At 43.3% G+C, this 27,693-nt stretch overlaps 1 pseudogene; it reads right to left on the bottom strand.

Moving 5' to 3' along the window:
• Positions 1-2,320: 2,320 nt before the first annotated feature.
• LOC110503326 lies at positions 2,321-27,223 on the bottom strand (annotated as a pseudogene).
• Between the last annotated feature and the right edge of the window lie 470 nt (positions 27,224-27,693).

Raw genomic sequence — 27,693 nt, 5'->3', positions numbered from 1 at the left:
GCTACGAATAATATAGATGAACTCTGCTGATGGTTCGTAGGACAGAGGCAGGGAGTCACCCTGGAGGCTGGGCCCATGATCTGTTGCTGCAGCTCCAGCTGGCCGTGTGGGTGAATCCTGTTGGGGGAGCATCTCTGGGCTTCTCCCTGCTGTCCAAGCTCAGTAAGCTGGTACACGGCCTAAGTAGCGAACTGACCGCCTCACTATGGGAGACTGCAGGCTTCCTGTACGCACAGACAGTGGAGGTGCAGCTCTTTCTTCTCCACACTGAGGGAGAACACCTACCATCCTTCAAGCTCATGACAAAGACACGTGGGTCTTCACTACAGGAAGGACCCAAGCACCTGGTGATGTAAGGTTACACTCTTTTGGTTTGGAATTAATGCTAACTGTGCCTAGTGATTGGAGCTTTCCTGATGCAGCAGGATACAGTTGACAGAACATACAGGTTTTACTTCTGGAACTAACCCTGGCCCCAGCTAAAGCTCGTCACAGGAAGATACTGCCTCATGTACCACAAAGTAAAAACCAAACTTTTCAAAAATCCCAAAATGCATTCCGCAGATTGGAAGCTGTTATATTTAACCATAAGCCTTAAAAAGGTACAGCTTTTTCAAAGACATTCTATAACTCTACATGTAGTATCAAGTCAACTACAATGTGTACTTCAAAATATTTCTTACAATAATATCGTGATACCTCTCAATTAAATTAATGGGAAGACAGGACAAGTCTCCATCTCAGGATGAGTGGTTTGTGTGTTGCTCCAGAGACATCCCAATTGTAGTGCACTTAGTTGTATGTAAACTTGACTCCACACCTTAGCCAAATACATTTAAACTCTGTTATTCACAATGCCTGACATTCAATTTTAGGTCAGTTAGGATCACCACTTTATTTCAAGAATAATAGTGATTCATTTCAGCTTTTATTTCTTTCATCACATTCCCATTGGGTCAGAAGTTTACATACACTGAATTAGTATTTGGTAGCATTGCCTTTAAATTGTTTAACTTGGGTCAAATGTTTTGGGTAGCCTTCCACAAGCTTCCCACAATAAGTTGGATGAATTTTGGCCCATTCCTCCTGACAGAGCTGGTGTAACAGGTTTGTAGGCTTCCTTGCTCAGAAAAGCTTTATCAGTTCTGCCCACAAATATTCTGTAGGATTGAGGTAAGGGCTTTGTGATGGCCACAACTTTGGAAGTATGCTTGGGGTCATTGTCCATTTGCGACCAAGCTGTAACTTCCTGACTGATGTCTTGAGATGTTGCTTCAATATATCCACATGATTGTCCTTCCTCGTGTCATCCATTTTGTGAAGTGCACCAGTCCCTCCTGTAGCAAAGCACCCCCACAACATGCTGCCACCCCCGTGCTTCACGGTTGGGATGGTGTTCTTCGGCTTGCAAGCCTCCCCTTTTTTCCTCCAAACATAACGATGGTCATTATGGCCAAACAGTTCTATTTTTGTTTCATCAGACCAGAGGACAGTTCTCCAAAAAGTATGATCTTTGTCCCCATGTGCAGTTGTAACCTGTAGTCTGGCTTTTTTATGGCAGTTTTGGAGATGTGGCTTCTTCCTTGCGGAGCAACACTTCAGGTTATGTCGGACTCGTTTTACTGTGGATAGATACTTTTGTACCGGTTTCTCCACCATCTTCACAATGTCCTGTTCTGGGATTGATTTGCACTTTTCGCACCAAAGTACGTTAATCTCTAGGAGACAGAACGCATCTCCTTCCTGAGCGGTATGACAGCTGGGTGGTCCCATGGTGTTTATACTTGTGTATTATTGTTTGTACAGATGAACATGGTACTTTTAGGCGTTTGGAAATTGCTCCCAAGGATGAACCAGACTTGGAGGTCAAGCAAAGAGGCACTGAGTTTGAAGGTAGGCCTGAAATACCTCCAATTGACTCAAATGATGTCAATTAGTCTATCAGAAGCTTCTAAAGCCATGACATTTCTGGAATTTTCCAAGCTGTTTAGAGGCACAGTGAACTTAGTGTATGTAAACTTCACCAACTGGAATTGCGAATTAATCTGTTGGAAAAAATTACTTGTCATGCACAAAGTAGATTGCCAAAACATTTGTGGAGTGGTTGAAAAACAAGTTGTTCAGTACGTTTTTTGCATAAGCAGTGCTTGCTAGAATAGTCCTTGAGGCATGCAATCCATATCAATTATCACTCAGCTCCTCACTGATGAACATAGCCAGTCTTCAGGGTTTTTACCTAAATGATGAATGAAGACCAGCAGCTCATTGTGATAGTACTTCCCCACAAGTTTTCCAGTGCAACATGTCCAATTTAGGGTTATAGTTAAAGACCGGTGATAAAATATTTTATTAGCTTCATCAGTAAAAGAGTGATGACATAAGAATACATTAAAGCCATGGTTTTATATACATGGTGTGAAAGAACAGTAAACTCAAAGAGACCTACATTTAATATTTCTATGTCTTACTAGGAGTGGCTCAGGGGGGAAACCAGAGTCACTGCTGTTCTAAGCTGAGATTGTCTGTTTGAAGACAATGGTTTTCGAGTTGATTCCCTAACTCTTGGTGGTGTTGTGGGTTTTGTAGATGCCGATCAGACGGTCAGCAATCTCAAACATGTTGTTCCTCAGGGAGATGAACTGAGTTTATTTATTTATTTGAGTTTATTTTTACAGGGACAGTGCACATTAATCAACGTTTCAGTAAATGTGCCGGTTTTAGCCAGCCGGCTAAACTGAGCATTCTTGGTTTGCTCCTGTAGGGGAAAAAAATTAACATTCAATCATCAAATGGGAAGTCAAAGGCTGTTAATCTCAAATATCACATTTTTTACGAGCTTATGTGAGTCAAGCTCTTTTAAACAGTGGCCTGGGAAGAATTAACCACCAACCGCCATGACAGGAGTAAACAATGGACCAACATGCAGCCAACAGAGGGCTTTGCAAAACGGGTGATTTCTCACAATAGGCTGTACACCTTACCATAGCGCCTTCAATAAGCTCCCATTATACAATACTAACGATTAACACAGATGAGCTGACCCCATGTCCCTCACTAAGTCAAGCACAGGAGTAAAATGGCAAATACTATTCAAAGCTGTTTCACGTGGAATAGAGTTCCCATGAACTGCTGTGTGTGCATGTGAAACTCACATAAATGTAACAGGCCACGATGGAGACATTCTTGAAGTCCAGGGCTGCATTAATCTCATCCATGAAGTAGAGGGGCGTGGGCTTGAAGTGGTGCAGAGCAAACACCAGGGCCAGAGAGCTCAGGGTCTTCTCCTCCAGACAGGTTGAAAATCTTCTTCAGCTCTTCTTAGGGGGACGCACACTGTGGTCATGGACAGAGAGAAGAGAATGAGCCATTCATAGATTTAATGAACACAGCAATAAAACAATGAAATTAGAAGGGGATATTGGGTTGGGGCTAGGTATGTTTGATGATAAAATTCACACGATTGAAAGACCTATCCAGTGCTGTCTTCACAAATCATAGATGTCAAACAGCCGGTTGGGCTAAAGTGTCTGCTGACCTGAACATGATGCCCTCAGAGAAGGGGTCCAGGCTGTCGACTAGCTCCAGCTCAGCGTCACCCCCTAGTGTCAGCATCTGGTAGTTCTCCAACATCACCAACAAGCTGAAGAAGCCAGCCATGAACTCGTTGAGCCACTGCTTGTGCAGGTCCTCACATCCACGCTTAAAGTTGTCTCTCTGATCTCATCCAGCTCAGGTACAGTTCCTCCTACAGAGAGACATGACCCACAATGACTACCTTCTCTTAGGGGGAAATAAACTTGAGCGCAGACGAGAGTAAAAACAGGGTGTCAAGGTGCTTGATTAGACCTAGAGAGAGCTGGGTGTGTACCTTGTTTTTGTATTCTGCAATGGCTCCCAGGTTGGGCTTCATCTGGGAGATCTGGTTGGTGATAACGTCAGGCCCCTTGATGGCCACCAGGTCATCCTCAATGGCGTGAACGGAGAGCTTAGAGGCCTGGGGAGGACGGGACTCAGATGGTCAGTCCTAGCTGACAGCTACTTTGAGGGAAAATGTTCTTACTATGACAGCTAGGTGGGACAACCACACAAATCTTAAGATGAATGGAACTGCTCTGGATAAGAGTATCTGGTCAATGACTAAAATTAAATATCAGAAGAGGAAAAATATTTAAGTCGGATGATACTGTTCCCCAGGTAATGCATAGAACACTGATGCACTGTAACTAGCTGAGTGTTTGGTTGACCTCTAAGACACAACGAAGCATGCATGAATCTCACATGCACATAACTCTCCGCCAGTGTTTGATCTTGTTGGTGATGGAGGTGTCCATCTGCTCCACCCGAAGTCAGACGCTGAGGGACTCTTCCTGTAGAGCGTGCTCCTGCAGGGCCTTGATCTTCCTCACCACCCCCTGGTGCCGCTTCTGCACCACCGGCAGTGCCGCCTCAGCCTCCCGGCAGGCCTTCATGATCTCCCCAGCCTCCTCCTCCAGCCTCTTAAGATGATCTGTCAGCTCTCCCAGGCTCTTCTCAGTCTCCTCCAGGCGACTCACACTTCTTCAGGTTACTGTGGAGGAGAGCAGCAGCCATCAGCTGGGGCTTATCTGAGCTTTTCCCTAATAGCTTCACAACCAGAAGCCTTTGCCAGATGGGAGCTGTGTATGTGTGTGAGAGAGAGCACGTGTATAAACACTTACCGCCCTGCGGTCTTGATGGCTACCTGGGCCTTGGTGATGGCTGAGGTCGTCCAGCTCCTTGTTGACCTTGTCCAGTTTGTCCTGCTGGGCCTTCAGCTTGTGACTGTTGATGTCCACAATGAGGGTGTGGAGCCTCTCCACCTTCCCTGCCTTACTGGAAGCTGCCTCAGTCAGAACGCGAGAAAAGAGACCGGGGGGGGGGGGGGGGAGAGGAAGTTTATATATATATATATATATATGAGAAAGGAGCAGGGTTAAGCCTCATAGGTCAAGTGTGTATTAGGGGTGTACCAAAGACTCGGACAAAACCATTATCGTAACGGATCTAGAGATCTCAGTCATTTAGTGTGGAGAAGGGTGCAACTGCAGCCTGCAATTCGGTGCGTTCCGCCTCCACATTTCCCCCTAGCTAGCACACAGTGTTGCCCCAGACGTGTGCGTCCTGGAGAAGCCGGCGGCAGGCTGCGTCCTGGAGAAGCCGGCGGCAGGCTGCGTCCTGGAGAAGCCGGCGGCAGGCTGCGTCCTGGAGAAGCCGGCGGCAGGCTGCGTCCTGGAGAAGCCGGCGGCAGGCTGCGTCCTGGAGAAGCCGGCGGCAGGCTGCGTCCTGGAGAAGCCGGCGGCAGGCTGCGTCCTGGAGAAGCCGGCGGCAGGCTGCGTCCTGGAGAAGCCGGCGGCAGGCTGCGTCCTGGAGAAGCCGGCGGCAGGCTGCGTCCTGGAGAAGCCGGCGGCAGGCTGCGTCCTAGAGAAGCCGGCGGCAGGCTGCGTCCTGGAGAAGCCGGCGGCAGGCTGCGTCCTGGAGAAGCCGGCGGCAGGCTGCGTCCTGGAGAAGCCGGCGGCAGGCTGCGTCCTGGAGAAGCCGGCGGCAGGCTGCGTCCTGGAGAAGCCGGCGGCAGGCTGCGTCCTGGAGAAGCCGGCGGCAGGCTGCGTCCTTCGCCTGGTTTTCTCTGGTACACAGCAGGTGTCGCTCCCGCCTGCTGTGCTAGCTGGGGGCGACCGGTAGGCAGTGTCCTTTGCAGACGCAGGAATGCCCACATGCAGGAACACCTGAAATTGCAGGCTGCAGTTGCACACTACTGAAAGTGTGAAGCGCTGGGCGCTCTAAATAACTAAATTGGCAGGGTGTAGGTTGAGCCGTAAGTGTCAAGAGAGAGAAGTTTTGCTCTTCTCGGAAGTGAAACAATATATGGGGCAAGCAATTTACCTAAATCTGTGTCTGGAATAAATGCAGTAGCCAGCCATGCATTATTTTTCATTTAATAGGACTAAGTAAGTAAATCAATCATGTGCATTTTCAGCTGTTGGGCTCATTTCTTTGATTTTATTTAAAATAAAATTCCACCTTTATTTAACCAGGTAAGCTAGCTGAGAACAAGTGCTCATTTGCAACTGCGACTTGGCCAAGATAGCAGCATAGCAGTTCGACACATACAACACAGAGTTACACATGGAATGAACAAAACAGTCAATAATACAGTAGAAAAACGAGTCTATATACAGTGAGTGCAAATTACGTCAAATAAGTGAGTTAAGGCAATAAATAAGCCATGGTGGCGAAGAGAAACAGTTGGTGAACCAGGCGAGGCAATTATTTGAGAAACCAAGGCTGTTGAGTCTGCCAATAAGAATATGGTGATTGACAGAGTCGAAAGCCTTGGCCAGGTCGATGAATACAGCTGCACAGTAATGTCTCTTATCGATGGAGGTTATGATATCGTTAAGGACCTTGAGCGTGGCTGAGGTGCACCCATGACCAGCTCGGAAACCAGATTGCATAGCGGAGAAGGTACGATGTGATTCAAAATGGTCAGTAATCTGTTTGTTAACTTGGCCTTTGAAGACCTTAGAGATGCAGGGTAGGATAGATATAGGTCTGTGGCAGTTTGGGTCTAGAGTGTCTCCCCCTTTGAAGAAGGGAATGACCGCGGCAGCTTTCCAATCTTTGGGAATCTCAGACGATACGAAAGAGGTTGAACAGGCTAGTAATAGGGGTTGCAACAATTTTTGCAATATGGGTAAGGAGAAATGGTGGGGGCTTGGGCGGGTTGCTGTGGAGGGTGCCGGGCAGTTGGTAGGGGAAGCCAGGTGGAAAGCATGGCCAGCCGTAGAGAAATGCTTATTAAAATTCTCAATTATAGTGGATTTGTCGGTTGTAACAGTGTTTCCTAGCCTCAGAGCAGTGGGTAGCTGGGAGGAGGTGCTCTTATTCTCCATGGACTTTACAGTGTCCCAGAACCTTTTTGAGTTTGTCCTGCAGGATGCAAATTTGTTTAAAAAAGCTAGCCTTAGCTTTCCTAACTGCCTGTGTATATTGGTTCCTAACTTCCCTGAAAAGTTGCACTTCACAGGGGCTATTCGATGCTAATGTAGAACGCCACAGGATGTTTTTGTGCTGGTCAAGGGCAGACAGGTCTGGAGTGAACCAAGGGCTATATCTATTCCTGGTTAAAAAAAAATTACAATGGGGCATGCCTATTTAAGATGGTGAGTAAGGCACTTTTAAAGAATAACCAGGCATCCTCTACTGTCGGGATGAGGTCAATGTCATTCCAGGATACCCCGGCCAGGTCGATTAGAAAGGCCTGCTCGCAGAAGTGTTTTAGGGAGCGTTTGACAGTGATGAGGGGTGGTCGTTTGCCCATTAGATGCAGGCAATGAGGCAGTGATCGCTGAGATCTTGGTTGAAAACAGCAGAGGTGTATTTGGATGGTGAGTTAGTTAGGATGATATCTATAAGGGTGCCCGTGTTTACGGATTTGGGGTTATATCTGGTAGGTTCATTGATAAATTGTGTGAGATTGAGGGCATCAAGCTTAGATTGTAGGATGGCCGGGGTGTTAAGCATCTCCCAGTTTAGGTCACCTAGCAGCACGAGCTCAGAAGATAACTGGGGGGGGCAATCAAATCACATATGGTGTCGAGGACACAGCTGGGGGCAGAGGGTGGTCTATAGCAAGCGGCAACGGTGAGAGACTTGTTTCTGGAAAGCTTAATTTTTAGAAGTAGAAGCTCAAATTGTTTGGGTACAGACCTGGATAGTAAGACAGAACTCTGCAGGTTATCTTTGCAGTAAATTGCAACACCGCCCCCTTTGGCAGTTCTATCTTGTCGGAAAATGTTATAGTTAGGAATGGAAATTAAGGTTTTTGGTGGTCTTCCTAAGCAAGGATTCAGACACGGCTAGGACATCCGGATTGGTGGAGTGTGCTAGAGCAGTGAATAAAACAAACTTAGGGAGGAGGCTTCTAATGTTAACATGCATGAAACCAAGGCTTTTACGGTTGCAGAAGTCAACAAATGAGAGAGCCTGGGGGATGGGAGTGGAGGTAGACACTGCAGGGCCTGGATTAACCTCTACATCACCAGAGGAACAGAGGAGGAGTAGGATAAGGGTACGGCTAAAGGCTAACAGAACTGGACACCTTGTACGTTCATAAGAGTAAAAGGAGCAGATTTCTGGCCACGGTAGAATATATTCAAGGCATAATGTACAGACAAATGTATAGTAGGATGTGAATACAGTGGGGGTAAACCTGTGCATATAGTGATAATGAAAGAGTCTCTAGAAATAGCATTTAAACCAGGTGATGTCACTGCGTGTGTGGGAGGTGGAACTAAATTGTTAGCCTAGGCATGTTGAGCAGTGCTAGAGGCTCTACAGTGAAATAAAACAATAGTTACAAACCAGAACAGCAATCGACATGGCATGGTGACGTTAGGGAAAGGCATGCGTAGCCGGGTGATCATACAAGTCCAGTGCGTGGCTTCAGGCGGCTAGCAGGCTAACAGAAAGGCCTTAGAGGGATGACGCGACGGAGGAAAGTCTGTTGTGGCCCCCTCGTGCAGTTACATCAACCGACGGATCAGCAGGGCTCCGTGTGGTAAACCAGGCCAATTGGCAAAATATGTATAGTAGCCGAAGAAATATGTCCGAAGGGCCTCTTAAGCCAGCAGTCCAATGTGCTTTAGATAGCTAGCAGGCCGCAGATTAGCAGCTGTGCCTTTAGGGGTCGTTAGCTGCTATAATTCCAGGTGGAAAAAAACAAATTATAAAATAAAAAAAAGTTTAAAAATTCAAAAAAATAGGTTCAGAGCTTGCGGTAGGAATCCGGAGATATGGAGAAGAATAAGTCCGACTAGCTCTGGTTTGAGTCGCGCTGTACAGACTGGCGAGAGTTGTCCGGGATAAAGGTAGCTGATGACCGCTAGCAAAGGATAGCCGACTGCTAGCTAGTGGCTTCGGAATGTATGCGATGGGCCTCGTAAGCCAATAGTCCGTTGGTATTCTAGACAGCTAGCATTCAGGGGACGTTAGCTGCGAAGGTCGGAAGGTTCAGAGCTTGCAATAGGAGCCCGGGGATATGGAGAGAAAAATAGGTCCGGTATGCTCTGGTTGAATCGCATTGTACAAACTGGCAAGAGCTTTCCGGGCTAGAGGTTAGCTGATGACCGTTAGCTGGCTGGTTTATGTTGGAGAGATTCCAGTAAGAGGCAAAGAAAAATACTTTTGAGAAAAAGCAGGTCCACACCACATTGGGTGAGGCGGGTTGCAGGAGAGTATTTTGAAGTAAGGGTTTACAGAAATATAGGAAGATATGCGAAGAAAAATATATATACATGGGACACGACAAGATGAAGGACAAATACGTCTGACTGCTACGCCTTCTTGGAATCGACAAGACAATATGTGAGCGAGTGAGCAGAGCAATACACTCTGATAGTGCACTTGAGGTATAGGCTTTACCGGCATTTAAAGCGATTACGAGTATCAAGTGTGACAAAACGGATACAATTGCAAGTAGGACGAGATCGGCACACCCCTAGTTGTATGTACCAGTTGTCTCCGCAGCAAGCCCATGAGGGAGAATGCCTATTGAAGTCAGACTGGGGTTCACTGTAGCAAAGCTCAAATTGAGCCAGATCATTGTCCTGAAGACTAATTGCTAGAGTGTAGCCTGCAATTTCTAAGTGACTTCACTTCATGTTACATTTGGGGTTGAAAGTTCACCTTTCTGGAAGTCCTTCAGGGTCTTCTCCAACTGTTTCTGTTTGTTCTTGTTGGGGTTAGCAGCCAGGACATTGTCATCTAGCTCTTTAATTTGGGGCTTCAGGTGAGCCTCCTGCTCTGCCAAGCTCTGAGAAGAAACACACACCCGCAATCACAAGCCTCAAAGTGTTGTAGTACTCGAGTCCTAATTTTCATTACTCGTGGCTCGACCATTGGTGACTCGGACTTGTACTCAATAAGCAGAATATTAGCAGCATTGGGTGCTCAGAGCGGCGAGGGTTTGGTTGTCTAGCAGTGGGAAGGACACACGACACCAGCACAGCCTACATCAGCTGGTGAACTGCGGGGGAGCAAACAATGATTGTGGGCGACAGGCAGGCTCCACCTCCAATCTTAGGCTACACATTGTGCAAGTGACTCTTGCTTCCCCGTAATCACCAATCACCATTTAGCTTTGCCTGTTTAACAAACAAACTGCTTTACAAAAATGAAAACAGTAGTATTGAGTTCAAAAGTCAAGTCTTTCCCCCATGCAACCCATGGCCAGGCTCTGACAAGTCTCCCTTTACTAGATGTCAACAGTCTTTAGAACCTTGTTTGATGCTTCTACTGTGAAGTGGGGACGAATGAGAGGGGAACGAGTCAGAGGTCTGCCAGAGAGGCATGAGTTGACCACACGCATTCACGTGATAGTTAGCTTGAGTTCCATTGCAATTCTACAGACAAAGGAATTCTCCGGTTGGAACATTATTGAAGATTTATGTTAAAAACATCCTAAAGATTGATTCTATATATCGTTTGACATGTTTCTACGGACTGTAATGGAACATTTTGACTTTGTCTGCACCTAGTGATCGCACGTCACGAATTTGGATTACTGGGCTGAACGTGCGAACAAAAAGGAGGTATTTGGACATAAATTATGGACTTTATCGAACAAATCAAGCATTTATTGTAGAACTGGGATTCCTGGGGGTGCATTCTGATGAAGATCAAAGGCAAGTGAATATTTATAATGCTATTTCTGACTTCTGTTGACTACACAACATGGCGGATATCTGTTTGGGTTGTTTTGGTCTGAGAGCTGTACTCAGATTATTGCATGGTGTGCTTTTTCAGTAAAGCTTTTTTGAAATCTGACAGCGGTTGCATCTATAATTCCATGCATAATAGTTGTATCTTTTATCAATGTTTATTATGACTATTTCTGTAAATTGATGTGGCTCTCTGCAAAATCACTGGATGTTTTGGAACTACTGAACATAACGCGCCAATGTATACTGAGATGTTTTGATATAAATATGAACTTTATCGAACAAAACATACATGTATTGTGTAACATGAAATCCTATGAATGTCATCTGATGAAGATCGAAGGTTAGTGATTAATTTCTCTTTCTGCTTTTTGTGACTCCTCTCTTTGGCTGGAAAAATGGCTGTTTTTCTGTGACTAGGCACTCACCTAGCATAATCGTTTGGTTTGCTTTCGTCTTAAAGCCTTTTTGAAATTGGACACTATGGTGGGATTAACAAGAAGTGTATCTTTAAAATGGTGTAAAATACTTGTATGTTTGAGGAATTTTAATTATGGGATTTGTTTTGAATTTGGCGCCCTGCACTTTCACTGGCTGTTGTCATATCGATCCCGTTAGCGGGATCTCAGCCCAAAGAGGTTAAAAAAAAAACATTGTGAGCCTGTGTATGAAGGACTTGAGATACATTGGCTATTGCATATTGCAGGTAATTAATTATGACCATTGGGAAGATGGTAGACATAATCCAAACCAAATCAATAGAGGGGCAAATCTAGAAAGACGAACATCGAGACAGCAAGCCGGCATTACGAGAAAGCCCAAAACAATTATACATTCAGCTTTACCTAAACAAGTCTGATGAACAAGAATTACACCAACATCAAATACATTTCATATCTGTATACTGTGTGTTACCTGCATGTTGTTGGTGTTCTTCATGTCTCTAAGCTGCTGTAAGAGTCTCTGGACTTTCTCCTCCAGCTGCAGCTTCCACTTCTGGCAGTCCTGCAGCTGCACCACCTTCTCAATCAGCTTGCTCTCCATACAGTCCAGCTGACATAAAAATAAGACAGTAGGTTGCATTGCAGAGCTTAAAGTGAGCCATAAGTGATTGGAGGCCAGCGAAAACTCTAGAAGAGTGTCCAGAAGATCTCTCACCTCCTGCTGGGTGACCTCAGTGCCGATGGAGGAGCCCATCCTGCCCCGCATCACTCTCCCTCTCTGCCGTCTCAGGCACCATGACTGGAGGTAGAGCATAGTGTCAGACATGTCATCCATATTGACATTGAGAAGAGATGCGCTCCCGCTCGGTCTACCCACCAGCCATCTCTATGATCTGTCCCTGCATGGTGACCACTCGCCAGAGTTTGTCCTTCTGGAAGGCGAGCCGTGTTGCCTGCTCCAGGTCCTTGGCCACCAGGGTGTACCTCAGGGCAAAGTAGAAGGCTGGCTTCATACTCTCATCCTGCACCCGCACCATGTCAAACAGGCAGGGGATGTTCTCTGGGGTGGAGATGGGCCCCATCTTATTCTCCCGCACCTTCATCTGAGACAGGAAAAGAGTGGATGTCAGAGTGTTAGAGGTTACATTTGAGGTTAAAGCTTTGTACCAGTTGTCTATGCAGCAAACCCATAAGAGAGAAAGGCTAGTAGAGTGAGACTGGGGTATACTGTAACAAAGTTGAAATTGAGCCAGATCAATGTCCTGATGACTCAAACTGACAGTAACCTGCAACATAGTAATTTCTGCAAGCGAGGTTAAGCATGACCAGTGTAATTAAACCTCATTTATCAATAATGCATGGGTACAAATGTGGATTAACTAGCGTGGGATCATTTCCACCAAAATGTGAGCTTTTCGGGCCTTCCGAGTGGCGCAGCGGTCTAAGGCACTGCATCGCAGTGCTTGAAGCATCAGTACAGCCCCGGGTCCGATCCTTGGCCGTGACCGGGAGACCCATAAGGCAGCGCACAATTGGCTCAGCGTCATCCGGGTTAGGGGAGGATTTGGTCAGCCGGGATGTCCTTGTTCCATCACGCTCTAGAGACTCCTTTTGGCTGGCCGGGCGCCTGCATGCTGACGTCGGTCGCCAGTCGTACGGCATTTCCTCTGACACATTGGTGCGGCTGGCTTCCAGGTTAAGCATGCAGTGTGTCAAGAGGCAGTGCGGCTTGACAGGGTTGTGTTTTGGAGGACACATGGCTCTCGAGTCCATACGGGAGTTGCAGCGATGGGACAAGACTAACTACCAATTGAGTACCACGAAATTGGGGAGAAAAAGTAAAACAAAAATCTAAATTTAATTGTGAGATTTAGCAACATGAACATTTGTGGTGGAATAAGGGAACTGTTTGTCAAGCGTAGAATGGGGAAAGTGTGAGCATGAATTAAATAATGTTTCAATTTTATTTCCATTGTGAATTCATGCAACATATCTTGACAGGGTAGCTATATCATAAAATATGACCACATCAATGCATTTGTTATGATGATAATCCATATAAAGTATAGTAACTTTTTAAATTACTGTCAGGTGTGAAACACTAAGGCAATGGGAAATCGAATGAGAGGTGGCTGATGTTGCTCTGCTGGAAAATTAGGCACACACCGCATTCCTCAGAGAGCGTGTTAAGAGACAGGTGGGACTTCTACAGATTGGGTCATCAGATGTCGTTTCCCAAAAACAATTTATAGGATTGTTGCAAGGATTTGAGATCTGCTTTAAAAAAGGCAAGCGCATGCCATTCCGGTACACAACCAAGTACCATCTACCCGTAGGGTTTTGGCAACAGGCAGTTTTCAACGGGAGCTTGCCAAATTGGCATCTCACAGCCCTCGATAAGCCAATGTTTAACGCATACAGTTTCTATACACCATCACACAAGAGGTTGAAGTCAATAGTTGTTTTTTTTGCCATGATGCCATCAATAGGTTCCCAAATACGAACGGCGCAATAGACGGCACCCACCGCTATTAAATAACTACCCCAAAATGATTTGAACTATGTGAACAGACACTCTTTTCACTCTTAATGTGCAGGTGTGATGTGCAAGAGACACTGCTGAGTGTGTTGGCTACGAGCCAGGTGGAACGCACAAAATTGTTAATTCTGCAGAACAGCAATGCTGGCCTAAAAACCTACAGGAGGGAGCTGTTGAGGATGGATGGTTAGCTAACTGGTGAGTGTTGCCGATATTTTCCATCGGTCCTCTCTTTGTAGCCATGTTTTTATTTTACACTGGTCAAGCCACAACTGAATAAGCCAAATAAAACATTTTCGTTATGCCCAATCTCTGACACTAGCACCTCCATTTCAGTCCAATTATTTTCCTGGTTGAGCCGTTGCATTGAGGTACGGCATTGAATATTCCCCACAGGCTTTAAAAATGGATGATTTTGACCATATATGGTCAATTAGGGGCTTTTCGAAATGCAAATGGCCTAAGTCGTGCACGAGCACTGAGGCTGAGAACAATTGTTATTTGTCAATGGTTCTCTTACCAGTGTGCGTATGAAGCTTGTAGGACTGTTTTGTAAATCACACTTTCTATGCGTACAAACATTCGAAACTCCGTAAGTAGGTATTTTATATTTTCTACACAATATTGATAAGAGGCCACAGGTGTTTGAGAGTTGTTCTCACCTTGTCCAGGCCAATAAAAGGTGGCCACTCCGATATTCTGGGCCTTGAGGAAGTTGACACATTTCTGGGCTGTCAATGCTTTCCACCAGGATGTTGTCCAGAGAGCCACAGCTGGATGAGATGGCGATGTCATACTTCTAATCGATGGCCCCATGGACACCCGGTCAGGAAAAGAACAGTCTCAATGAGTGTGGGTGCGCATCTCTCAGCTGCCACATGTCATCTGTGTAGCCCACATGTCATCTGTGTAGCCCACATGTCATCTGTGTAGCCCACGTGTCAAACTCATTCCACAGAGGGCCAAGTGTCCACCGGTTTTTGCTCCTCCCTTGTACTTGATTGATGAATTAAGGTCACTGATTAGTAAGGAACTCCCCTCACTTGGTTCTTTCTCTAGGTCAGGGGTTCCCAAACTTTTTCACTCAGGCCTCCCTTCCAACATTGGGGAAAATCCTGCGCATGAGCATCTTGAAGGTTCAAAGCAATTCCTGCAATGCCACACATTTTGTCATGCGGTGCTGAGAACATTTGGCAAATTTTCTTCCAATTCTATAAATGCCTCCATGTCTAATGCTTAGTTGTGATATTTGAGTGACAAACATTACAACTAAATCTATGGGTTAAAAAACCTAGCAAAAAAATTAACTGACATGGGCTAGTTGATCTGGACATTTCTGACCAGCTCTAACATGACAAGAGGAAAACTGATGCCCCACCACCCAATTTCAAAATAGCACCTTGTGCATTCTACCATTACAACTTTCAAAAGTAGGTTGAAAGCCGGATCCCCTTACCGACCCTTCGCACCTTCTAGGCGCCCCACAGTTTGGGAACCACTGGTCTAGGTCTTCATTGAAAAGCAAAAACAAAGCCAGCAGACACTAGGCCCTCCATGGAATGAAGTTGACATGCCTGGTGTAGTCTATACATGGACCTCACTAGTCGCCCCAGGATGTCGGGGATCTTGCCGCTCCTCTTCTGCTGCATGAGGGCGTCCGGCACCTTCCCCCTGCTGCGGTTAGAGGACAGGGAGCTCTTGGCCTCCTCCACCTTCTGCCTCATGTCCCTCACCAGCTCCCTGGTCTGACCATCTGCTTGCAGCAGCTGCTCCAGCTCCGCCTTATCCTGGAGCAGACGGAGATACATGGTCAGCACAGTCATCCAGAAACCTGAAATACTTCCATCCTACTGCCACAAATCACAGTCCACCCCTAACCTTAAGAACAGCTCGACGCTTGAGACCCTCCCACACACACACTAACGTACCTTCTGGAGCTCCTGCTCACACTGGGGTATCTTGACCTGCAGCTCTTTGATGGCGGCGCGGCGGTCTCGCAGTGTGTCGGAGGCGATCTGCAGGGACTGCTTGGCCGTGTTCAGCTGGGTCACAGCGGTGTTGTGGCGACTCAGGTCAGACTGGGCCACGTCCTGACGGGAGCGTGTCTTGTTCAGACTTACTCAGCTCCTTCTCCATAATCTGGGGACGGAGCCATGGGAATAATAGCCACACGATTATGTGATCAGAAAACATGGAATACCAGGGGGAAAAGGATACTGGTCAAATTAAATTAAATCAGGAATAGTGTTTCCTACTTCAAACAATCAGCAACTCCTGATAATGAAAGACACCCACTTCCTTCTCCTGCTGCAGGCCACTGGGCTCCTCCTTCAGACTCTCCATCACTTCCTTCAGTTTCTCCTTCTCCAACACCTCCCTGCGAGCGGACGCCTCAGAGATGATCTTCTCACTGGTGGCCGGCACGTTACGCACCTCCTCCAGCTGACAGAGGAGAAAGGGGGGAGAGAAAAGAAGAGACTCTAGGGGAGGTACAACCTTAGAAAACCAGGAAAGACCAAAATATAATATTTTAAAATCAACTAGCAGACAGTTAGGAGCACCGCCATCAGACTGGCAGGCAGTCTGTGTGAACTGCACCTTTCTCCAGTGTGCGGGGTGGTGAGAGGGAGTAGCAGAGGGAGTGGAGGAAGCCATGCTAGCAGGGTTAACTGTGGGTGAAGAGTGAATGTGGCTGCTGGTAGTGTTACACAAGGCCATACTTCACTACCACACTGCAGAACACAGCTCCCCAGAGGACTGCTCTGCTCTACCCGGCCTCCACAACCCAACACTGCCAAATCACAGCCACTGGTGCTGTATCATACAGGCTGCAGAACAGGGGCAGAGAAAGGAAGGGAGACTTGGAGCATATTGAGTGTGGAGAAAAAAAAAGGGAGCCCAAGGAGGAGAGAAAAGAGCATGGGAGAAATTGAGTGAGAGGCAGCAGAGCCAAGCAGTCATGCTTTGGAGGGTTTGCGTTTAAGTTTTGCCCCCTAGTGGACAACTGGAGGAGTTTCTCTTATTAAATAAATTGGGTATACCAGCCACTTTATCAATTCATTTTAGTCTCAGCAATGTAACAATATAATTTTATCAAGAGGGACCTCATGACACAGAAAAATATATATTAAAATGTGGGATACACACCCTTTCCCACCCAGAGCCAATCCCAAGCAAGTTAATGTAATAAAAATGAACACACTTGTTTATTTGTGACATTGATGCAAGTAATTATAAAATGTGTAATTACGCAATACAGCAATTACTAATAAGGTCATCTGTAAACCCCTGGGCAATGCCTTCTCCAGGGCCTCAGCACAACAGGCCTTGTGTTTGTATAGAGGGAAACTGTATTACGAGTGGCCGTGTTTCACTTTGGCCAGGGGACAAAATCAACAGAATAAAAGTGAAGTGTCAGGCCATTGGTGCTGGCCTGTCTTGAGAGGACAGAGCACCATTGTGTTTGTTTATGAGTATGACCTGTAAGTTATGTAGCACATTCACCACAATCACAGCCTCCTAAAGTACAGATTTGGAGAGCCCCCCATGAGCTACCCATGTACACAGATTGGCCAATATAAATGGTCAAAGTTACAACCCCCCCCTGAAATGGAATCACTGAAGCATCGATTATAGAGACCTGAATTATGTTCACAGGAAAAGGGACACATGCACACCTAAACACACCTTCTCAAGTTCTTTCTGTAGTTTCTTGGTGTGCTTCAGTTTCTCTCAGACCTCCACATCCTGCAGGTCCAGCTGGGTAAACTTCTCCTGCTGGAACTCTTTGTACTTGGTCAGCTTGCCTTGTTTCCTGGGAGAAAAATCACAACATAGACATTATGAATGGCAATCAAACAAATTACTGCTAATGTTGCTTTTCTGTATCACTGGTTGCCAGCAGGTCCATGAACATTTTTCCATTTCATAACATTATTGCACTTTAGACTGACATTCATTTTACATTAGGACTATATTTTGCTCATAAATGTGTCCCTTTGGTGTCAATTTCCATGTAAGCAACAAAACCCATGAATAACAAATAAAAAATAGAAAGGCCTACTTCTCCACATTTTTCAGATCTTGGTTCTTCATCTCTTCAGCGATGTTGTTGTTCTTCTCTGAGTTCCTTGGTGTCGTCTTGGATCCTCTGCTTCTCCTCCTCTTTGTTTGCCACTCTCTTCTGGAAGTCATGGCTAACAAAGAAACAATCACACTCTTGTCAACATGGATATATGAACTCTAAAAAGTGACCATCTGTGGTAATTACTCCCAACTGCATCATCGCTTCCTCCCAGATTCTTTCAAACCTGATTTCCTGTTAGTAAAATACACTAAATTTAGCAACACCCTGTGTAGTTGTAATACTCACACATAGTACTGGCAGAGCTGGCTCTTTTGTTTGAAAATATCATCCTCCAGAGTGAGGAACTCCACGGCTGTGTTCTTCACTCCCTCCAGAGCAGTCTTCTCCACCATTCTGACCCTGTTTAGCTGTAACACATGGTCCGCAAAATGATGAAACAGGAAGACAAAGGCTACAGCACCTCTGACTTAAACATTCATGCTGAATTGTCATAAGATCAAGCCCTGAATAAATGTTTGAATTTACATTTGTTCCTTCTCAGGTGTGCTTAGATTTTTTTTTTTGCACTGATTGACCGTGCCGGACATTTATCGATAAACTCTGAGCTTTCCCAAAAAATCAAATTTTACTCCACAAGCTAGGGTTAATTTGGCTTCAATGCCAAGATTATGCAATTTTTAGTCAGCCAAAAGGCATACGTGACTTCATCAAATATAGACAAATGCAGAGTAAAGGGAAACGATAGAACTTGGACAAAGGCAGAAAAGTGTGATAGGATGCTACACTGCACAATGCCATAAGATCAACCCATAATCTAATAAAATGAGGATAGTCAAAACCAGTCATGACTCAAATAAAGCATTTGACCCTGTGTATGTGGTATTGCCATATCTACTGCAGGCATTGCGTTAACACAGAAAAAATATCTTCATGCGTTTACAAACGCAGATCTAAAATGCTTCTTATTGTAAATTAGGTTCTGCTTCAGTCAGGGTTTGTTCCAAATCATGAATGTAAAAGAACTAATTCTGTGCTTCGGTTACACTTCTCCACTTGGATGAAATAGCTTTGCTCTCATCTTGCCCAATCAAATTCCACCACTCACAAACCAGCATTGGATCACCAGACAGCACTCTGAGTGATGTGTACTTTTCTCTGGTAGTTTTAGCAAGTTAAAATGCTAGATTAACTAGGAAATGTAGCTGGCTACATTCTTTCTATGATAGACATATGTTGTTTTTGCAAAAAACGTGCTTTTTCCATTGTAAACTAATTTACTTGCGTCTGCTCGCTTTGCACTTCTCCTCTAATTAAAAACAAGCTATTGTCTGCCTATTGTGTTGCACTGATGTATTTTGTGTAAAGAAATTATAGTTGCATGCCCCTCATCACTATTGAAGCAAAAAAACACTTGACTTTCAATATAAAACAGGTGAAATGGTTTAAAATGCGGATTTGGTCTGCGTTATGAAAATGCAGATTTCTGAATACTAAATCTATTCACTACTGTAAAGCTGCATGAACCAAAAAGTCTAAATCATGTCACCCATATGAAAAATAATAGATATGTTAAAGTAATAAAAACCAGACAGACCAATTAGTTAATACAGTACAGGGAGAAACTTTTTTTATTCTAGACAGGCCTAATTAGTGATGTGATATTAGTGTAGCCTGCAAGAGATTTACTGAACCGGCTGGCTTCACCAGACAACCAGTATTTCACGTCAAATGAAACCCTACCCTGTCAACCTGACTGGTACACTGGAACTCCAACACCATACCCAAATAACAATATGTCACTAGTACTGCAATACAAATACATATATTAGCTAACATCAGGTAATTATCAGCCAAACTTCACCCCCTGCTCACATAATTACTAACACATTTCTAATAAAATCTGATCTAGGGCTGGTCATTAAATGCATTTGATTACAAAAAAAATATGACTTGCACATCCCGTTCTTGTTCCTTCTCTCAACCGCTCTTTAAAAATAACAATTAAATGACTGATTGCAAAGCAATTGTTTTTGGCACAGCAATAAAAAAAGTAACTAACGAGCAAGGGGATTAGCCTAGATACAGCAATCTCTGAGGTGTGTGTGGAGATCATTTGCTGCCTTGTAAGAAGAGGCAGGTGTCAGGCCAGGGGCAGTCATTCTGGCCAAGACACAGCATACCTCACAGATTTCACAGTGAAACAGGCCTCTCTAACACACCCCCACAGGGGAAACCATCATAATTTCAAAAAGGAAAAACACACATACATACATATATTTTTAAATACAACAAATGGACCAATGTCTTGTTACTGGGGTTGTTTCTCACCTTCTCTCCCCGTTGAGGAGCTCCACACGGCACCTCAGGGTGTGGCTGGGCTGCTTCAGGCGGCAGGAGGCAATGATGTCCTCCAGGTATTCCATCATGCCCTCATCATGCTCCGTCTGCCCCTTGGGCTTCATCATGGCTATCTGCTCCACCTCACCCTGACCAATGCACAGGGAGGGAGAGACGCAAGCAAGGACACACACGGTTATAGCTTCTTCTCACCATAAACTCTATAAACACACACCTTGGATACATGTTCTGTTCGAGACAACCTGATTACCATCCCAGAACAGACATGGATGGGTGGGTTTATACTTTTTCCCAACTTTCTAAAGTCTGAAAAGCAACGAGGGGAAAAATACCTGAAATATTTTTTTGAATTCACCCTTTTGGAAGCAAGTTTAAATGCAATTCAAACTAACCTGGGCTAAAACCAGAAAGAGCAACTTCTGTGTGACTCAAAAGGCAATTTAATTTTTGATGATTTTAAATAAATTGGTTGCTCTGCTCACAAAAATATTGAGGAAACTTTGCTGATGTTATGATAACCCCTCATTAAAACACGTTAACATCTCCTTTATGATTTAACCATAGAGTTTTCATGGGCAGCCAGTCAAATTGGCTATTTACAGTACATTTGGCCATTTTAATGTACTGTACTTCTTACACAACTTCTCAGCCCATACACACACCTGAGCCTCAAATAATAACTTATCCTGCACATAACTGTACCCACAACACAGAAAACATTTGTCCATATCCATGACAAAACAATGAAAGGCAAAACTACAATAATCACTTACACATAGAACCAAACATCTCATCAATTGGAACCGCTACAATAAAGGTTTTATATTTTATGAGGTCAAGAAATAAATACATAAACTAAAAGGGGCATCTGGCAAATGTAACTGGTGCCTGTGTTTTAATACAATTATGAATTTCCTTTCTATGTCAGACATGGGGTAATAGTCCTTGACTGAACAGTCCTTGAAACATTGATTAAACACAAGCCTGAATGATGGCCTATATAATTATCAGAATGGTCAATCTTGTTTTAATCCTCTCTGTGTGTGTGTGTGTGTGAGAGAGAGAGAGAAAAAAAAAGCATTTTTCTGCTCTGCCTGACCAGTGCACTAAATAGGAACCTTCCCCTGAGCCGTAGGCCTGTAAAAGTGACTTTGTTCTCCAAACTGAAGCTTCTTGCCTCAGTCAGAACAACCCTGTCATATTTAGTGAGCTCAAAAATCACCTAAAATTCCAGGAGAGGGTGAAGAAAATTGCACAAATCAGGACAGAAGAGAACCTGCTTCTTCTCCCAAAATAAATATTATAAAATGCAGCACAACATCTAATATTCACTAAAAACTAGTCATCTCATTAATCCAAGAGTTGATAGGTACTAGTAAACCCCAAAAACTGTATTGTGCAACAAGTGGACTGGCTTGTTCTTCAAACAACCCCTGGAGGAGTCTACACACCAAGCTGAACACCACAGGGATGTTCCAAAACTGTATTAATAGAAAATAAAAAAAATCTAAAAATGTATTCATTTGGACCGTGACTGGCAAAAAGCAGCAAATATGACCCAACGCAAACAAAATAATATGTCTTTGAACAACTACACATATTGACACTGGCATTACACTCCAGGAAAGATAATTCCAACGAAATCCAAACTGAAGACATAATCATGCACTCAAATGATAGAAATGAAGAGTGGATGCTTGATCCTGCCACACTGAAGCAGCACAGCTAATATTGGGGTCGGGGTCTGTATTCTCACGCCAATATTTACGTGCTGCTATAGCGTGGCAGGTAAAGGGGGGCCAAACTGACCTGCGTCTCCATTCACCCACTAGACAATTCCAGGAATGTTAGAGTTTCCTTAAAATACTAAAGCAGCAAATGATGGTTCGCACCTTTCCAACATCGTTTCAAACCATGATGCGCTGCTATAGCAGTCCAAGTCCGTTTCACACTTAACAGGTCACTCACACAGGCATAATACCGGTTTTCCTCCGAGTGAAAGGGGTCAAGTCTGAGCAGCAAAGCTTTTACAGGATGGGATGTGTGACACAGGAGGGATCAAAGACAAACTGAAAGGAAAACTAAAAATGAATAACTATTTAATTACCTGTAAAATCAAAAATCTGTTGTGGTCCAGGTCAATGCCATGGCTACGCAGCAGAGTCCCCACATCTTTGAAAGTGGCCTTCTTGCCATTGATGTGGTAGGACGAGGAATTGTCTTTGCTGGCAGTTCTGGAAACATAGAACTTGCTGTTGGGGATGACTTCGTAGTCATCTCCTTCCTGACTCAGAGGGGGATGGGCACAAGAAACACACCAGCTTAGATCCAGTCTTCAGAACACACTCAAGACAAAAAATAAAAATGCTTAGCAATACAACCCTCCCAAATATAGGCAAGTAACCATCTAAACACACACCTACATACAAAAGTGAAGCCTCAACCACAGAAATGTTGCTGCAAACAGATTGGTGTGATACAAGTAATCATTTAAAATGTATTTAACTTGCACATTTATTAAAAAGTAAAATTCATATGGTTTATTAAACTAATTTTGAGACAACAAGAAATAAATGATGTTGTCATGATATGAAGGGGGACAAAAACAGAATAGCTTATAACCTGTTCAACTTTTTTTTTATAGAGAAATGTATATTGTGTGTAGGCTTAAAACTGCTGTGTAAGGAGATGGTTGTATCGAATTGACAAAAAACAGCTTGGCTGCAAAGAGATTATTTTACATTAAATGTCAATTATGTCGTTAATTACCGTACTACACCCCCAGTGGTAGTACAATATGTTTTACAATTCTGGAAAAATATTTCTTACTCTGCATACAATTAATATATATACAGGATTCTAGGTTTGCACAGAAAAGGAGAAACTGTTTTGTCCACTAACATTCATTTAACCACCACTAAACTGAAGAAGAAAACTCCCCTGAGGTCCTAATCAATATAAAATCACAAAAATAAAGAACAATTTGCAAAGTTAGTAATTTACTTGATTGTCAGTTAACTTGAAATGGCTATTCTGAGTCTGTTGCAGTCATTGTAAATAAAGTTTTTTTAAATACTAAACCAAATGTATACAAGCCAATTAAAACTACACCCTAAAATAACTACATATATACAAAAAAAATAATATGATTCTGCCGCTTTACCCAAATCGCTTATAAAATGTTAAATTGTTTTGTTACAGCTGAGCAAGTAAGCGTGTTACCTTGTCAGTAATTTTCTGAAAATGCACTTCCACAGTACAGCTCTGCACATCCTTGTGCTGGTCAGAGCTGTGAATCAGCACAGACTTTTTTGGATCTGATTTTTTGAGCCCTATAGCCTATGAATCTATCATGTTGAACTTCCCACTGCTATTTGGACCAATAATACAAGAAAAACGCTAGGGAAGGGAGAGAAAAAAATAGAAAAGTGGGTGGAAACTAAAAATGTACTTCCAATCTGTTCAAATCAAACTAAATTAAATAAAAAACATATTCACAATACAATTGTAGACCGCTTTGAATAACTAGAAAATTCTGCTGGATTAAAATGGTGGGCCTCTAACCTCAGTGGGTGTATGCAATATATTTTATTGCACCTGTGTCCATGATGCAATAAAGAGAACTACTAAGAAAATGTGATAGGGTTTCCCACTAACTTTCCCTCTATTTTGTATATTTTTGAGGACAAGACACAGCTAGATCACCACTAGTGTGAAACACACACACACACACACACATACACACACACACAGCCAAAATGGAGGAGTATGATATGCTGCAAACTATAAAATATAAAAACTACAACTTTAAAATAATCAACAATTAAATTACAACTATTTAAATGCTGCTGTCACTGAAGATACAAATATATATAAATAAAAGTTAAGAAAATGGACAACACCCCATACTGAGGCAATGATTAAAACACAAAACCACAATTCCTAGTGTCACAAAAGAGCCATAATGGGGAGTTAGTATGCTTTTTCGTACCTTATGGAAAGGGCCCAGAATCTGCTCGCCAGCACAGGATTTGACGTTCTGATTAAATATATGTGTAATCGTCAAGCAAGGAGCGCCTGGTTCATTGGTCATTGCTGGGGGCGGGGGTGGAGGGATGCTACCAAGAATCTCCTCCAAACCTCGATTATCAACAGCCTCGGCACCCTCCCCGGGAGCCGGAGCTAGGGCAAAGAGTTTAACTTTTATTCCCCATTGCGATTCATTTCAGGTGGGAACACTGGTGTATGGGGGAGGGGTGGTGAAACAAAAAAAACAAACAAACATAAGCATTATAGAGCAAGTCACAGTGGAGGAACAAAGACTCAGGTGAAGATCGAATGTTAACAAAGACATAGTTAATGTGTGAGTTAACAAACCTAAATTATTACAAGATTAACGTAATCATAAACGAACGCTTGAAGTAACCCCTTTCACAAACGCTCACATTGCAAAGCAAATACACAATATGCACTCACCAACGACATCATTTATTATATTTCGAACATCTGATTCCACGTCGTTTCCCCCACACCAAAACCTACTTTCCAATCAAAACAAATGAATACAAATCTAGCCTTGCTGCAAATACATACCGATTATGGTCTCATATCAATGACAAAACGTTTGGTCTCAAGTCTATTGTTGTGCTCAGTAAAAAAATTAAAAAAAAGACCCTGACAATAGTTTTCGGCCAACAAACGCTGCAACCATAATACTTTCTAAATCAAGAGTAGACAACATGTCAAATACGGTTATTGTTTTCAGACGAAGTTTTCTTGACAAACCGTTGCCCAACGTTAAACAAATCGAAAGATAGAAAATCATAATCATCCTTCTAGAAGAGCGAATCGTTTAAAATGCATTCATATCCCAACATAAATTACCTTGCTAGTTACCCAGGCTGGAGACAAACGCGCACACGCCACCATTATAATCATCTCAAAAATCACAATAGACATTTATTAATGCCTTGCTCACGTTTGAAAAACTGGCCAGCAAGCTACGTGTTATGAATCAAGACAACAACTGCCAGTTGGACTCAACCATCACGCACTTACATTCAACAAAACACGTTGCCATTGAGTAGACGCGCAACTTATTTAGATGCAGACACCAAAACACCCTTTGTTACTTACTATTAGTCGGCGGAGCCTCTTGGCCATTGGAGTTTGCTTCTTTATGGGGTACGTCCAACTCGCCTTCGGAGTCATCCGATGCTGCGACCCTTTCCCTCTTGGCTTGGAAGTAGTTATACTTTTCGACGTTTTGGCTGTCATGATTTAGAATCTTAAAGATATCATTCAAATCACATGAGTATAAGTAAAATCCATTAGGTGTTTTCGCTTGTCAATCACTTCTCCACAATTGATAGTCAACGTGTAGCAGCACCCCGTTACCCCCCTCCGTCATCTCCCATCACCATCGGGCATTTTATCCAAAGTATATTACTTCATAGTTAGCTTGAGTTAACTTCACATCGGGTCATAAATCGGTTACCTAGTCAATTATAAAGCTGCAAATAAATTGCCAGTCTGTGCTGTCTGATAAGACAACAGATCTAAAAGTGTTTTGTTTTAGTTTCTTTGCTAAATATGTTTCGTTTTAACTGTACCATAAGTGTATATAAGCGATATTCTAAAGATGTAACCATAATCCAAAATAGAAAATACTTGACACGAAATTGCAATTTAACTAAATTTAATTAGCTGTCTAACTTGAATCTCCCCTTGTCAAACAAATAGCGTGATTTTGTCTAACATAAGCTGACAACAAGCATCGATTCTCACTCAATTATCGAGAAATTAACTGATACGTTTTCCGTAAAGTGAGTGTAACTAAAAGACAGACAAAATTGTGACGTTACAGGCTGTCAGTAACGCCAAACTGAGCTCAAAAGTAAATCAACTGCTACTGAGAACTAGAAAAAGATGGAGGTAAATGTGCAAAATAAAGTCATTGCACTGAAGTAGCCAATCAGAGTCACGTTATCATTAGTGCCATGTAGGCTGCACTCAGTAGTCCAAATTGACCAGCAACAGTTGAAAGTGTCATGTTTATTTTACAGATCGAGAGTTATAATCAATTAAATAATCTAAGATAATATAGCTACAATATGGCTAACTAAATAGCTATATCGCCAACGTTAACGAGTGAATAAAAACGTCACCTGTGTATAGAATATTTCACTGAGTTGGTCTTGTTTTTTTTTTTTTTTTTTAGGTACAGTAACGTTAGTGTTATGCTTCAGTTGTCCACTTGTAATCTAGTTAAACTAACGTTAATAATTTGCCTAAACCGAGAAGACGTGGAAATAGCCATTTACACTAGCTAGCTGCTGTATAGAGTATACTAATGTCTGGTAATTAGCTAGCTAGCGTTAGTCAGGTAGGCCACATTGGGCTTTGTTAGGCATGATTTTCACGCCAACTGTTAGCCACGAACACATTTAGATAACGTTAGCTAAAGTACGCTACCTGGATAGCGAACACAACTAGAGAGAGCACAGATGAATAGGGGAAACCGGTACTTTGCTTACAAGTTAGTTAAGTTAACCTAACGTTACTTTGCACTGGTTCGCCAAGGTAGATAGCTATCTAATGTTACTAGGCAATTTTAGTTCGTTTTTGATGTGTTGCCGATAGCTAAATGTTAGCTGTCGTCTGATCACTCTAAGTTAACGTTAGCTAGCTTACTTTACCTAGCTCAACGACCACATATAATCGACGAAAGGTGCCCACAAACGTGCTTGCTAGATAGCTATGGTTTGATAGCTAGCGAGCTTACTAGTTTTCTTTTAGCTAACGTTAACTAGCTCTTTCGTGTTCAGATAAAATGTCAGTTTTACCTTGCGGACGAAGTTATTGTTGTAAATATTCCCTGTGTATCACTCTCTTTTCAAAGCCAATTGAAAACTATTTATCGATATCCCGAAGTTAAAAATAAATAAATAAAGTGCGCAAAAGTCAACCCTGTGTCACTCAAATCGTTAGCTCGCTGCAAACACACTCGTAAATGGCGCCTAAACTCTGTTGTCGAACCAAAATTCGTTACAAACTGATGCAAGGCACCATGGATCCTCGACATTGGTATAAAAAAAATACAAAAATATATATATATATTCAAAAAGAGGGCCGATGCCAGGCAACCATGAACATAAACTATTTTTTTTTGCATTTAAGTTAACATTATAATGAATATAAATTATACTTTGGTAATGATTTGGGATATTTTCACAACATTTTTTAAAACAGAACGCGCCCCGTGACGTTTGGGCACTGTTACCTAGAGACGACGGAAGGTTGTTGTTTACAGTACGGGTCAATTTATTATTTTGTATTTGGATTGTATTGGTTGAATAGTCGAAAATATGTAAGGGATAATCAACTACGGGCTGTGTGTTCCATGGAAAATAATGCTCTAGGTGGAAGGTGTGTGCCACGACGCACTAGTGGAGTGGCACTAGCCTTCCATAGAGTTACATTATTTTCTAGAGAGAATGCGTAAGAGTTATGTCTCAAGTTGATTATACC

The sequence above is a fragment of the Oncorhynchus mykiss genome, chromosome 24, assembly GCF_013265735.2.
Source record: "Oncorhynchus mykiss isolate Arlee chromosome 24, USDA_OmykA_1.1, whole genome shotgun sequence".
Lineage (NCBI taxonomy): Eukaryota > Metazoa > Chordata > Actinopteri > Salmoniformes > Salmonidae > Oncorhynchus > Oncorhynchus mykiss.
The sequence above is the reverse complement of the archived record's forward strand: the minus strand, read 5'-3'. Positions and strand labels throughout refer to the sequence as shown.